The sequence below is a fragment of the Neomonachus schauinslandi genome, chromosome X (assembly GCF_002201575.2).
Source record: "Neomonachus schauinslandi chromosome X, ASM220157v2, whole genome shotgun sequence".
NCBI classification, from domain to species: Eukaryota; Metazoa; Chordata; class Mammalia; order Carnivora; family Phocidae; genus Neomonachus; species Neomonachus schauinslandi.
Window position 1 is genome coordinate 113,609,051 of NC_058419.1, and position 12,353 is coordinate 113,621,403.

Consider the following 12,353-nt stretch of genomic DNA (forward strand, 5'->3'; position numbering starts at 1 on the left):
ACTACTGCTACTTTATCTTTAGAAGCAATACAGTATTACATTTCCCTTCTTTCCTGTGCAACTAATTTTGATGTATTTTTCACACTTGCTAATGAAAGACTAACTTTGGCACTACAAAATCTTTGTTTATGAATAAGCCCAGGTCCAGCTGGACTCTTGAAATAGCAGGCCCCAATTTTTCTACTGTAAGGACTATTTGTTCAAGAACCTACTTGAGGCTCTGCACTGGGCCATGATATGAAGCAAATTCTTAGGCCAACAATTTTTTTTTTTTTTAAGGTTTATTTATTTTGACAGAGAGACAGGGAGAGGGAACACAAGCAGGGGGAGTGGGAGAGGGAGAAGCAGGCTTCCTGCTGAGCAGGGAGCCCAACGCGGGACTCGATTCCAGGACCCTGGGATCATGACCTGAGCCGAAGGCAAAGGCTTGACGACTGAGCCACCCAGGCGCCCCAGGCCAACAACTTTAAATGGTAAATTATTTCTCAGCCCTCATCTCCTCAAGCAGAGACCTCTACATCACATGGCCAATACAACTCCCTACTCTGCTCTCTCTCAGAGCCATTGTGGATGCCTTTTCTTGGGTATAATCTCCTGTATAAACAGCAGCAGTTAGTATTTATACAGCAAATACTACATCCTGGCACAAGTGTAAGCACTCTCCTATATTAACTAACTTAATCCTCACAATAATGTCACAAGATAGGTATTATTATTATCTCCATCTTACAGATGAGCAAACTGACACGGTAAAGTCAAGAATCATGCCAAAGGTCACAATTAGTAAATAGCAAAACAAAGATTTGAACCCTGGCAGTCTGGTTTCTGAGTCCACTCTTTTAACCACAGTGATATACTGCTTCATGACTACCCTTTGTCTACTTGTACAAACACCCTTGTCCTGGCCCAGCCATCTAACAGACATCTATTTAATAATGGGTAGAGATGCTCCCCATATGCATAAAAACAAATTGCAAAACAGTACGTACCACATATTTTATACACACACATGTACATTATGCATGTATATACACACCCATTAAAATGTTGGGAGAAGGGGTACCTGGCTGGCTCAGCTGGTAGAGCATGCAACTCTTGATCTGAGGGTTGTTGGTTTGAGCCCCATGTTGGGTGTAGAGATTACTTAAAAATCTTAAAAAAAAATGTTGGGAGGAAATACATCGTTCCAATTTTAGTATATGTGCTGCCGAAGCGAGCACAAGGGAGGAAATACATCTACATTAGAGGGGGAGGGATAGAGGGAGAGGGAATTTTTTTTTTTTTTTTTTTAAGAGAGAGTGAGAGAGAGCACAAAGTGGGGAGGGGAAGAGGGAGAGAGAATCTTAAGCAGGCTTCATGCCCAGCATGGAACCTGACGCAAGGCTCAATCTCACGACCCTGAGATCATGACCTGAGCTGAAATCAAGAGTCACATAACCAACTGAGCCAACCAGGCACCCCAATAATGTTTATTTTTAAATAGTAAAATTACGATGGTACTTCTTTTTCCTTCTCTGTATCTTCTAGTTTAACTACAGTGAATTTTTATTACTCTTGGAATTGAAAAAAAATTCAAAAACTACTCATACTAGGGGCACCTGGTGGCTCAGTCGTTAAGCGTCTACCTTCAGCTCAGGTCATGATCCTGGGGTCCTGGGATCAAGCCCCACATCGGGCTCTCTGCTCAGCGGGAAGCCTGCTTCTCCCTCTCCCACTCCCCCTGCTTGTGTTCCCTCTCCCTCTCTCTGTCAAAATAAATAAATAAAATCTTAAAAAAAAAACTACTCATACTAATAACACTGGAAGCATGATAGAACATATGTCAATTTTATTAAAATTTCTACACACAGTCATTTAAGATAAAAAAATTTTTTAATTTTTAATTTTTTTTTTTTTTGAGAGAGAGAGAGTGTGCACCCCGGGGGGGGGGGGTGGGGGTGGGGGTGGGCAGAGGGAGAGGAAGAGAGAGAATCCCAAGCAAGCTCCATGCCCAGCACAGAGCCAGACACAGTGCTCCAACCCACGACCCCAAGATCATGACCCGAGCTGAAATCAAGAGTAGGATGCTCAATCGACTGAGCCACCCAGGCAGCCCCAAAATTAATTTATTGTTTTAAAACAAATGGATACTCAAATGAAATAAAAAATGTTAAGACCTATAACCCAACAAAAATGGGCAAACAATATGAAGCAAGAAATCACAGAAAAGAAAATACAAGTGGCTAGTAAACATACGTAACTTTACTCACAGCAAGAGCAGTGCAACTTAAAACTATCAGATACCATTTTCACATCAAAAACTTTGACCAGTGTGGGAAAGGGTGTGGGGTACTCTCAAGCATTCCTGGTTGGGGAACAAATTGGTTTAACCACCAAGCAGTCCAATTCAGGGGCGCCTACGTGGCTCACTCAGTTAAGCGTCTGCCTTCTGCTCAGGTCATGATCCCAGCGTTGTGGGATCGAGCCCCGCATTGGGCTCCTTGCTCGGCGGGGAGCCTGCTTCTCCCTCTCCCTCTGCCTGCCCCATCTGCCTACTTGTGATCTCAGTCAAATAAGTAAGTAAAATCTTAAAAAAAAAAAAAAAAAAAAGGAGTCTAATTCAGGGCAGGGAGTGTGTGGAAAGGGGCACAAAGGACTTTCTGGGGTGATGGGAATGCTCTATGACTTGATTAGGGTTTGGGTTACAGAGCTGCATGCATTTGTTAAAACTCAGCATGTACATATAACATGGCTTCACCGGTGAAAGGACCAACAGATGGGTAGATAAATGAAAAGGTATAGTAAACTACCAATGGTAGAATCTAGGTGGTGGCAATATGGATGTTAGTATCAAATTCTTTCAACTTTACTTTATGTTTAAAAATTTCCATAATAGGGGTGCCTGGGTGTCTCAGTCATTAAGTGTCTGCCTTCGACTAGGGACATGATCCCAGGGTCCTGGGATTGAGCCCCACGTAGGGCTCCCTGTTCTGGGGGAAGTCTGCTTCTCCGTCTCCCACTCCCCCTGCTTGTGTTCCCTCTCTTGCTGCCCCTCTCTAATAAATAAATAAATCTTTTTAAAAAAAATCACTTCCATAATAAAATGTTGGAAAAAAATCATGCCACAATGATTCAACCCACCAAATTCCTTTCTTATCAATTTCTTCTATGGACAAACCAGTACATCTGTGAAATTATACACATAATGACATTTATGTAGCAGTATTTGTAGTAAGAAAAAAAATCAGAACTACCCTAAATGTCCATTAATAATGAACTGGATGGTAATAACTTTGTATGGTGAGAGATGACGAACTGTGGTGAGCATTTTGTAATGTACATAAATGTTGAATCACTATGTAGTACAGCTGACACTAATATTGCATGTGAACTATACTTCAATTAAAATAAATAATTAAAACTACATAGCCCCCTACCAAAATAATGGACTGGATAGATCAACTGTGGTATATCCATACAACAGAGTACGATAGCACCTATTAAAAAATAAGGTAGTTGTAGAACTACTGATCTGTAAGGGTAAGTTGAAAGGGGAATAAAGAAAAATGCCCAACACTATGTACTGCATGCCATAATTTGGATGTGTGTGTGTGTGAGGGGGGTGGTTGCATAAGTTTATGAGTGGGAATCATATACAATCTCTGGAAAGATACAAAGAAATACACTAATGGAGAGAAACTGGAGGTGGCAGGGAAGGAAGGGGACACCAAGCTTTCACAGAATGCCTGTTTTAAGTTAGGGACCATGAGTTACCTTCATAACATTTTTTTTTTAATACCAAGATGAATAGAGTAATATAGTACCTATCATTAGGAAAAATGAGGAGGAAGTGTTTATTGAAATTCCAATCTCAAATGACAATGAAACCAACAATAAGTGGTTTCAAGATAAATTTCTATTCGAACTTTTCCCTGAAAACCACAAAACGAGCTATCACATTTTCATTTTGTTTATGAGTCTATAGTCATGAGCAGCACACACAGCTCTTATAGCTTGAAAGATACTAGAGAGAGCAGGTCATTCGGCCACAGCAGTGTTTACTAGAGCCCTAAACCCCAACAATCCTCCACCCCAGCCAGTCCCGTCCTGTCAAACGATACATTTCTCAACCTTCCTCCCATTGTCCAAATACTTGGAGCTAAGATGATTCCTTAAGTGAAGAAGAGATGCCTTCAAAATGGATAGCCACCAGTTCACCAACCATTAATTGTAGGAGCAAATAGCTATTATAGAAATTTTTGCAAACATGAATACACTGTATTCATCTACTACTTTTAATAGCTTTTCCATCCACACATTTGAAACAGATTGCATAGGAATTAAAAACCTGAAGAAAAAAGTATTTAAGTTTCTCTCCCTTCTACTCAACAATTTTAAAGTTTAAAACTTTCAGTTATGCTCTTTCAAATATTATTGAAGCTAAAGAACCATATTTCTTTGGCTTATTTTGTTTAAAGGGCTTAAAAGTTTCTAGTAACGACTGTTCTTTTACTAACACTCGTCTAAATAAAAAAACAAAAAAGCCAACACCCACATTCACTTCCTAATTATTTCAACTACCATCTGCTTAAATGAGATCAAATGTCTTCAACCAGTGCCAGGCATGTGTTAAAAGCAGAAATCACTCAATCCTTGCCACTGAAGACTAGGGTGGCCCTTGAGAGGAAGCAAGTGGGAAAGACTGCGCACATTTATGCATTTCCCTGAGGAGACAGCCGTAGCTTGCCTTGGGTTCCCAAAGAGTCTTGGAAAATTTTATCAAGTCGGTAAAGAGAACCTTCAGAACCTGCGGGTCCCTTTATTACCCCATTTACCCTTCCCCTCTGAGAGGTGGGTCTTATTGTTCCCAGATAAGGAAAATGAAACTTAGTGAGTTGAAGTAACTTGCCCACGATCATATTAAATAAAAGGAACTCACAAAATTCAAAAGCAGGTCTGTCAAACTCAAGAGCCTAGGTTTTCTTCATTATACAACTCCCCTCACATTTCACACATTAGCCTTGAAAAATGAAAGGTCATCTCATGCGGTTACAAAATAAACCTAAGAAATTAAATGATGTCTAAAAATATAAAGCATGCTAGATATACAAAGATGAAATTAGGAAAACATTGGGAAAGAGCTTTAAGTTTTTAGCAGTGATTAACTCTGGAATTTAGGGAGGTGAGATAGAACTAATTTGGGGGTAGGGATATCTTTAAATAATTTAAGTGATTTTTTAAGGTATTGAGGTTGTTGTTTTAGTTTTTTGGCTCAACTTGGGGCTTGAACTCTCGACCCTGAGATCAAAACATGAGCAGAGATCAAGAGTCCGGTGCTTAACCAACTGAGCCACCCAGGCACCCCTACTTTTTTGTGTCTTAGGATAAACTGAATTATCTCTAAAAATCCCTTCAACCCTATGTTTCTAATAACTTGCCCTAAGAGTTGTCAACTACCAAACAGGAATGTGAAGACAAGAGTGTATGCTTGCCAGGCCCAGTGGGGGCCTGTGAAGAAAGAACCGCCTGAGGAAATACTGAAAGATACCAAAAATACTCTGTATCTCTCAAGACATCAGCTATCAGCCTTAGTTGATTTTTAAAATATGAACCTCCCTCCTAAATGTATCCAGTATTTTGAGAAGCTTTTATATTTCCAAATACAAATTTTACAAACTTATTATAACATTTACATTTTCATGTGCTTTTTAATTTTTTTAAATAGGTGGATGGAGTTGGTGGGGATTTCATGTACTTGGGGGCTTCATGTACTTTTTAAATCAGAAAAGTGACTTTGGCTTTATATAAATCATTTAAAATAGTTTATATACTAAAGCTATTTTAGTCTTTCAAAGAATTATTCTGGATAGCAAACTTTTCCACACAGTTAACACTGCATCAATCATTCATCTCAAAATTCTGTTTTAACCATTTTGGACCAAAACCTTTAAAATATATATTACATAACTTGATGCCTCCTTAAATAGTAGTCTGTTTCACTGTGTTAGAACAAAGGAGTGAAATGAAATTAAAGGGTTTTCATTCTTAACAGATAAAATGATCTATTACTATGCACTAGAATATAATTAGATTCTGGAGTACATCTCTACAATGTCTATATTCTTTTCTGGGGGATGGGGAGGGGTAGAAGGAGAGGGAGAGAGTCTTACGCAGCCTCCACACTGATCTCACGACCCTGAGATCATGACCCGAGCTGAAACCATGAATTGGATGCTTAAACCAAGTGTGCCACCCAGGTGCTCCCCCCAATATTCTTTACGACAATAAACACTTAATATCTCAAAATATAAACTCCCACAGATGAAACCGTATTTTTATTTCAAGCATGAAATACTTGACTTCCTAATTATATAGCACTCTCTTCCAAAACAGACCATGCAGACCCATATATGGGAATTCACTATATTAAAAATGGTGTCATTTCAAATTGGTAAAGGAAATAAATGATTTCAGTTATCTCCCAAACCATATGGGAGAAAAAGAGTGATACCCTATAGCATCCCTCCAGATGAACCAGGACTGAAAAACAGAAAATGAAAACCAAAAAGAACTAGAAGTCCTAAGTAAAATTTTCTTCATAACCTTGGCATGGGAAAGAACTAACCAAGAAGTGCAGAAGATTTTTTTTTTTAAAGGAGAGGAAGATCCATTTGGACCAGCTTCAAAAGGCCACATTTGTACGGGCTTCAAATGAGTCAGAGACCCATTTGCAAGGGTTTGTTAATAAGCAGATCACAGTTACAGAACATGTTTAACCTCATTCATAATAAAAGAAATACAAATAAAAACGTAAGTCATCTTTAACCTACCAGATGTAAAAAGGTTGATTTAAAAAGAACAAAACAAACTTTACTGTGAGCCAACAAGTCCCTCAGTACAGTCCTGGGGAGTCTAAACTGGTAAAGTATTAAGTTTTGTAGGGGTATTTAGCAGTATCTACCAATGTCACACATTCACTTTCACCCAGCAATTTCACCGCTAGTTTATTCTGAAGATATTACCACTCAAGGGCAAAGGCTATTTCCCAAACTGATTGTTACCATACAAAACCACCTAAATATCTACAAATAAGGAACTGGTTAAGTAAATAATGCACATCCATACAAGGTAAAACTGCAGCTATTCAAAAGAATAATGTAGATTCAAGTCAATATGGACAGATCTCCACGGTATAATTAAGTAGAGAAAAATACAAACATGTAATGCAGGATGAACGTCTCAGTATAAATTAAAAAGGTATTCATAGGGGTGCCTGGGTCTGCCTTCGGCTCAGGTCATGATTCCGGGGTCCTGGGATGGAGCCCCACATCAGGCTCCCTGCTCAGCGAGGAGCCTGCTTCTCCCTCTCCCTCTGCCTGCCACTCCCCCTGCTTGCACTCTTTCTCTTTGTCAAATAAATAAATCTTTTTTAAAAATGTATTCATATTTAAGTTGGTATATTGTAAAAATTTTTCTGAGGATATCCTCAAAATCGTTTACGATGACAGATGGGCCTAGAAGCTGGAAATGAATAAGACTTACTTTTCATTTTATACTTTTTGGTTCTATTTATTTTATTATGTGAATTTATTACTTTCATTAAAAAAAACCTTTGAAGGGCACCTGGGTGGCTCAGTCGGTTAAGTGACTGCCTTCGGCTCAGGTCATGATCCTGGAGTCCCGGGATCGAGTCCCGCATCGGGCTCCCTGCTCGGCGGGAAGCCTGCTTCTCCCTCTGACCCTCCCCCCTCTCATGTGCTCTCTCTCTCTCTCATTCTGTCTCAAATAAATAAATAAATAATAAAAATCTTTAAAAAAACCTTTGAAGTTGATTATTCTTTAATTTTGGGTGATATCACAGTATTATACTTGTTCATTATTCTACCACCACACCCCAAGATTAGAGTCTAAAGATTGCAGGAGTTGCTATTTCATGTCATCTTTTCCCTTCACCCTTCTCTACAGACCTCTAGATCTTTTTTTTTTTTTTTTAAGATTTTATTTATTCATGAGTGCGAGAGAGAGAGAGAGAGAGAGAGAGGCAGAAGCTGGTTCCCTGCTGAGCAGGGAGCCCGATGCAGGACTCGATCCCAGGACCCTGGGATCATGACCTGAGCCGAAGGCAGACGCTTAACGACTGAGCCACCCAGGCACCCCAGACCTCTAGATCTTTATACTCATATCTTCTACTGGATTATAGAAGTAGGATCTACTAAGCATGAGGTTTTGTAGCACTTCTCATTTATTTCCTTCTTAAAACAATTCTGAAAATTGAAATATCTCACTTAAATTTGGTCTCAATTTATAACTATGGCTAGGACATCTACCAAATCACTTTACTAGTTTAAAAAAAGTTCAATCATGGATAACTATTCACAAGTGGAATCAGATGATCAATATCTCCCCAAAGAAAACAGATACAAAAATCCTCAAAATATTAGCAAGGGGCGCCTGGCTGACACAGTCAGAAAAGCATGCTACTCTAGATCTCAGGGTTGTGAGTTCAAGCCCCACGTTGGGTGTAGAGATTAAATAAAACTTAATAATAAATAAAAATAAAATATTAACAAATCAAATTCAATGCTACATTAAAAGGCTCATACACCATGATCAAGTGGGATTTATTCCAGTGACTCAAGGATGGTTCAATAACCACAAATCAATTCAATATGATACACCAACATAAACAAAATGAAGGATAAAAATCACATGATCATCTCAATGGATGCAGAAAAAGCATTTGACAAAATTCAACATCCATTTTATAATAAAAACTCTCGGAGCACCTGGGTGGCTCAGTTGGTTAAGCGTCTCACTCTGGATTTCAGCTCAGGTCATGATGTCCAGATCCTGAGATGGAGCACCAAGTTGGGCTCCCCACTCAGCAGGGAATCTGCTTGAGATTCCTCCCTCTCCCTCTGCCCCACCCCATGCTCACACACACGCTCTCTCACTCTCTAAAATAAATAAATCTTTAAAAAATAAAATCTCTCAACAAAGTGGAGGCAGAAAGAACATACCTCAGCATAATAAGGGCCATACATGACAAGCCCACAGCAAACATCATACTCAACAGTGAAAAGCTGAAAGCTTCTCCTCTAACAGGAACAAGACAAGAATGCCCACCATTGCCACGTTTATTCAACATAGTATTGAAAATCCTAGCCACAGTAATAGGCAAGAAAAAGAAAAGAAAAGGCATCCAATTAAGGAATAGGCATCCAATTAAGGAATAGGCATCCAATTAAGGAATAGGCATCCACGGGGTGCCTGGGTGGCTCAGTTGGTTAAGCGACTGCCTTCGGCTCAGGTCATGATCCTGGAGTCCCGGGATCGAGTCCCGCATCGGGCTCTCTACTCAGCAGGGAGTCTGCTTCTCCCTCTGACCCTCCCCCCTCTCATGCTCTATCTCATTCTCTCATATAAATAAATAAAATCTTTAAAAAAAAAGAAATAGGCATCCAAAACCGTCAGTATTTACAGATGACATAATTCTATACATAGAAAACCCTAAAGACTCTACCAAAAAACTCTTAGAATAAATAAATTCACTGAAGTTGGAGGATACAAAACCAATATACAGAAATAATTTGCATTTCTATACACTAATAATGAACCATCAGAAAGAGAAATTAAGAAAACAATCCCACCTATGATGGCATCAAAAAGAAAAAATACCGTCCTCTTCCAGGGACGGCGTCCATAGGCATTCAGAATGGTCCAGCGTTTGACCTCCCGTTGTAGGCTGTCCTATAATACAGCCTCTAACAAAACTAGGCTGTCCTGAACCCCTGGTAATAGAATTGTTTACCTTTATACCAAGAAGGTTGGGAAAGCACCAAAATCTGCATGTGGCGTGTGCCCAGGCCGACTTCGAGGAGTTCGTGCTGTGAGACCTAAAGTCCTTATGAGGTTGTCCAAAACGAAAAAACACGTCAGCAGGGCCTATGGTGGTTCCATGTGTGCTAAGTGTGTTCGTGACAGGATCAAGCGTGCTTTCCTTATCGAGGAGCAGAAAATCGTTGTGAAAGTGTTGAAGGCCCAAGCACAGAGTCAGAAAGCTAAATAAAAAAATGCTTTTTTGAGTAATAAAAAAAAAAATCAGAAGGCTTGGGAAAAAAAAAAAGAAAAAGAAAAAATACCTAGGAATAAATTTAACTGGGGTGAGAAACACGTACGCTGAAAACTATAAAACACAGCTGAAAGACACTGAAGAAGACACAAATAAATGGAAAGATATTCTGTGCTCACAGATGGGGATAAACTCATGGATTAGAATAATTAACATTGCTAAAATGTCCATACTACTCAAAGCAATCTACAAATTCAATGCAATCCCTATCAAAATTCCAATGGCATTTTTCACAGAACTAGAACAAATAATCCTAAAATTTGTATGTAATTACAAAAACCCCAAAATAACCAGAGCAATCTTGAGCAAAGCTGGAGGTATCACACGCCCTGATTTCCAACTATACTCCAAAGCTCTAGTAATCAAAATGGTATGGCACTGGCATAAAACAGATAGATCAAAGGAACAGAGTTAAGAGAGCCTAGAAATAAACCCATGCATATATGGTCAATTAATCTATCACAAAGGAGGTAAAATATACAACGGGGAAAAGACAGTCTTCAACAAATGGTGCTGGGAAAACTGAACAGCCACATGCAAAAGAATGAAACTGGACCACTTTCTTACACTATACACAAAATTTAACTCAAAATGGATTAGAATTGAAAGTGAAACCATGAAACTAAAGAAAACAAAGGTGATAAGGCCCTTGACACAGCTTTTGGTGACATTGTTTTTGTTCTGACTCTAAATTTAGGCAATGGCAACAGAAGCAAAAATAAACAAATGGGGCTTTATCAAACTAAAAAGCTTCTGCACAGGGGCACCTGGGTGGCTCAGTCGGTTGAGTGTCTGCCTTCAGCTCAGGTCATGATCCCAGGGCCCTGGGATCCAGCCCTGCATCGGGCTCCCTGTCCAGTGGGGAGCCTGCTTCTCCCTCTCCCTCTGCCCCTCCCCCCAGCTCATGCACGCATGCTCTCTCTCTCTCTCTCAAATAAATAAAATCTAAAAAGAAAATTCTTTCCCCCCTCCATCGGCCCCCACCCTGGCACAAGTGTGTGAGCTCTCTCTCAAATAAATAAATCTTAAAAAAAAAAAAAAAAAAAAAAGACAAGAAATAAGTGTTGGAGAGGTTACAGAAAAAAGGGAACCCTTGTGTACAGTGGGAATGTAAATTGGTGCAGCTACTATAATGCTACAATAAGGCAGTATGGAAGTTCCTCAAAAAATTAAAAATAGAACTACAACATGATCCAGCTATTTCACTTCGGGGTATTTATCTGAAGAAAATGAAAATACAAATTTGAAAAGATATATGCATCCCTATGTTCACTGCAACATTATTTACAATAGTCAAGATATGGAAACACTCTAAGTACCCATCAGTGGATGAATGGATAAGGAAGATCCTGTATATATACACAGTGGACTATTACTCAGCCATAAAAAAGAACAAAATCTTGCCATTTGCAACAACAGTGATGGACCTAGAGGGTATCACGCTAAGCAAAATAAATCACACAGAGAAAGACAAATATTGTATGATTTCAATTATATGTGGAATCTAAAAAACAAAACTCACAGATACAGGGGATAGATAGGTGGTTATTAGAGAGGAAGGGGGTTGGAGGTGGGCTAAAGGGTAAAGGAGGTCAATCACATGGTGATGGATGGTAAATAGACTTATTGTAGCAATCACTTTGTAGTGTATACAAATACTGATTATAATACTATACATCTAAAACTAATATGTGATATTACCATTTTTCCCTCAATTTAAATAAACTGGGAAAAAAACCAGCCTAGTGTTTGAGATACATGGAATTTACAAAAGAGGGTTAACATAGTATACATAAGGCTAAACTCTGAGTAAAGGGAGGAAGGAAAACACCTAACATCTACTAACTGCTATGTGCTAAGCTTTTTAAATACATTATTTAGTCTAGCCTTACAATTCTAAGATAGTAAGAATGTCACTCCATTATATAGATAAACTAAGGAGCAAAATAGGAAGTAAGAGAGAAAAAGTCCATTATTTGAGACCTACATTTATTGAGCTTGGTATGGAGGTAATGCTTCTATGGGGGATGTCCTAAAGAATCATATTTGAGGGGCGCCTGGGTGGCTCAGTCGTTAAGCGTCTGCCTTCGGCTCAGGTCATGATCCCAGGGTCCTGGGATCGAGCCCCGCATCGGGCTCCCTGCTCCGCGGGAAGCCTGCTTCTCCCTCTCCCACTCCCCCTGCTTGTGTTCCCTCTCTCGCTGTGTCTCTCTCTGTCAAATAAATAAAATCTTTAAAAAAA

General features: G+C 39.3%; 1 protein-coding gene and 1 pseudogene across 4 annotated transcripts in view; one reads left to right on the top strand and one right to left on the bottom strand.

Annotated features, from left to right (window-relative positions):
• TXLNG (taxilin gamma) overlaps positions 1–12,353 on the bottom strand; it is a 65,530-nt gene that overhangs the window by 39,316 nt on the left and 13,861 nt on the right. The gene's annotated exons all lie outside the window — the stretch shown is intronic.
• On the top strand, positions 9,695–10,100 carry LOC110572590 (annotated as a pseudogene).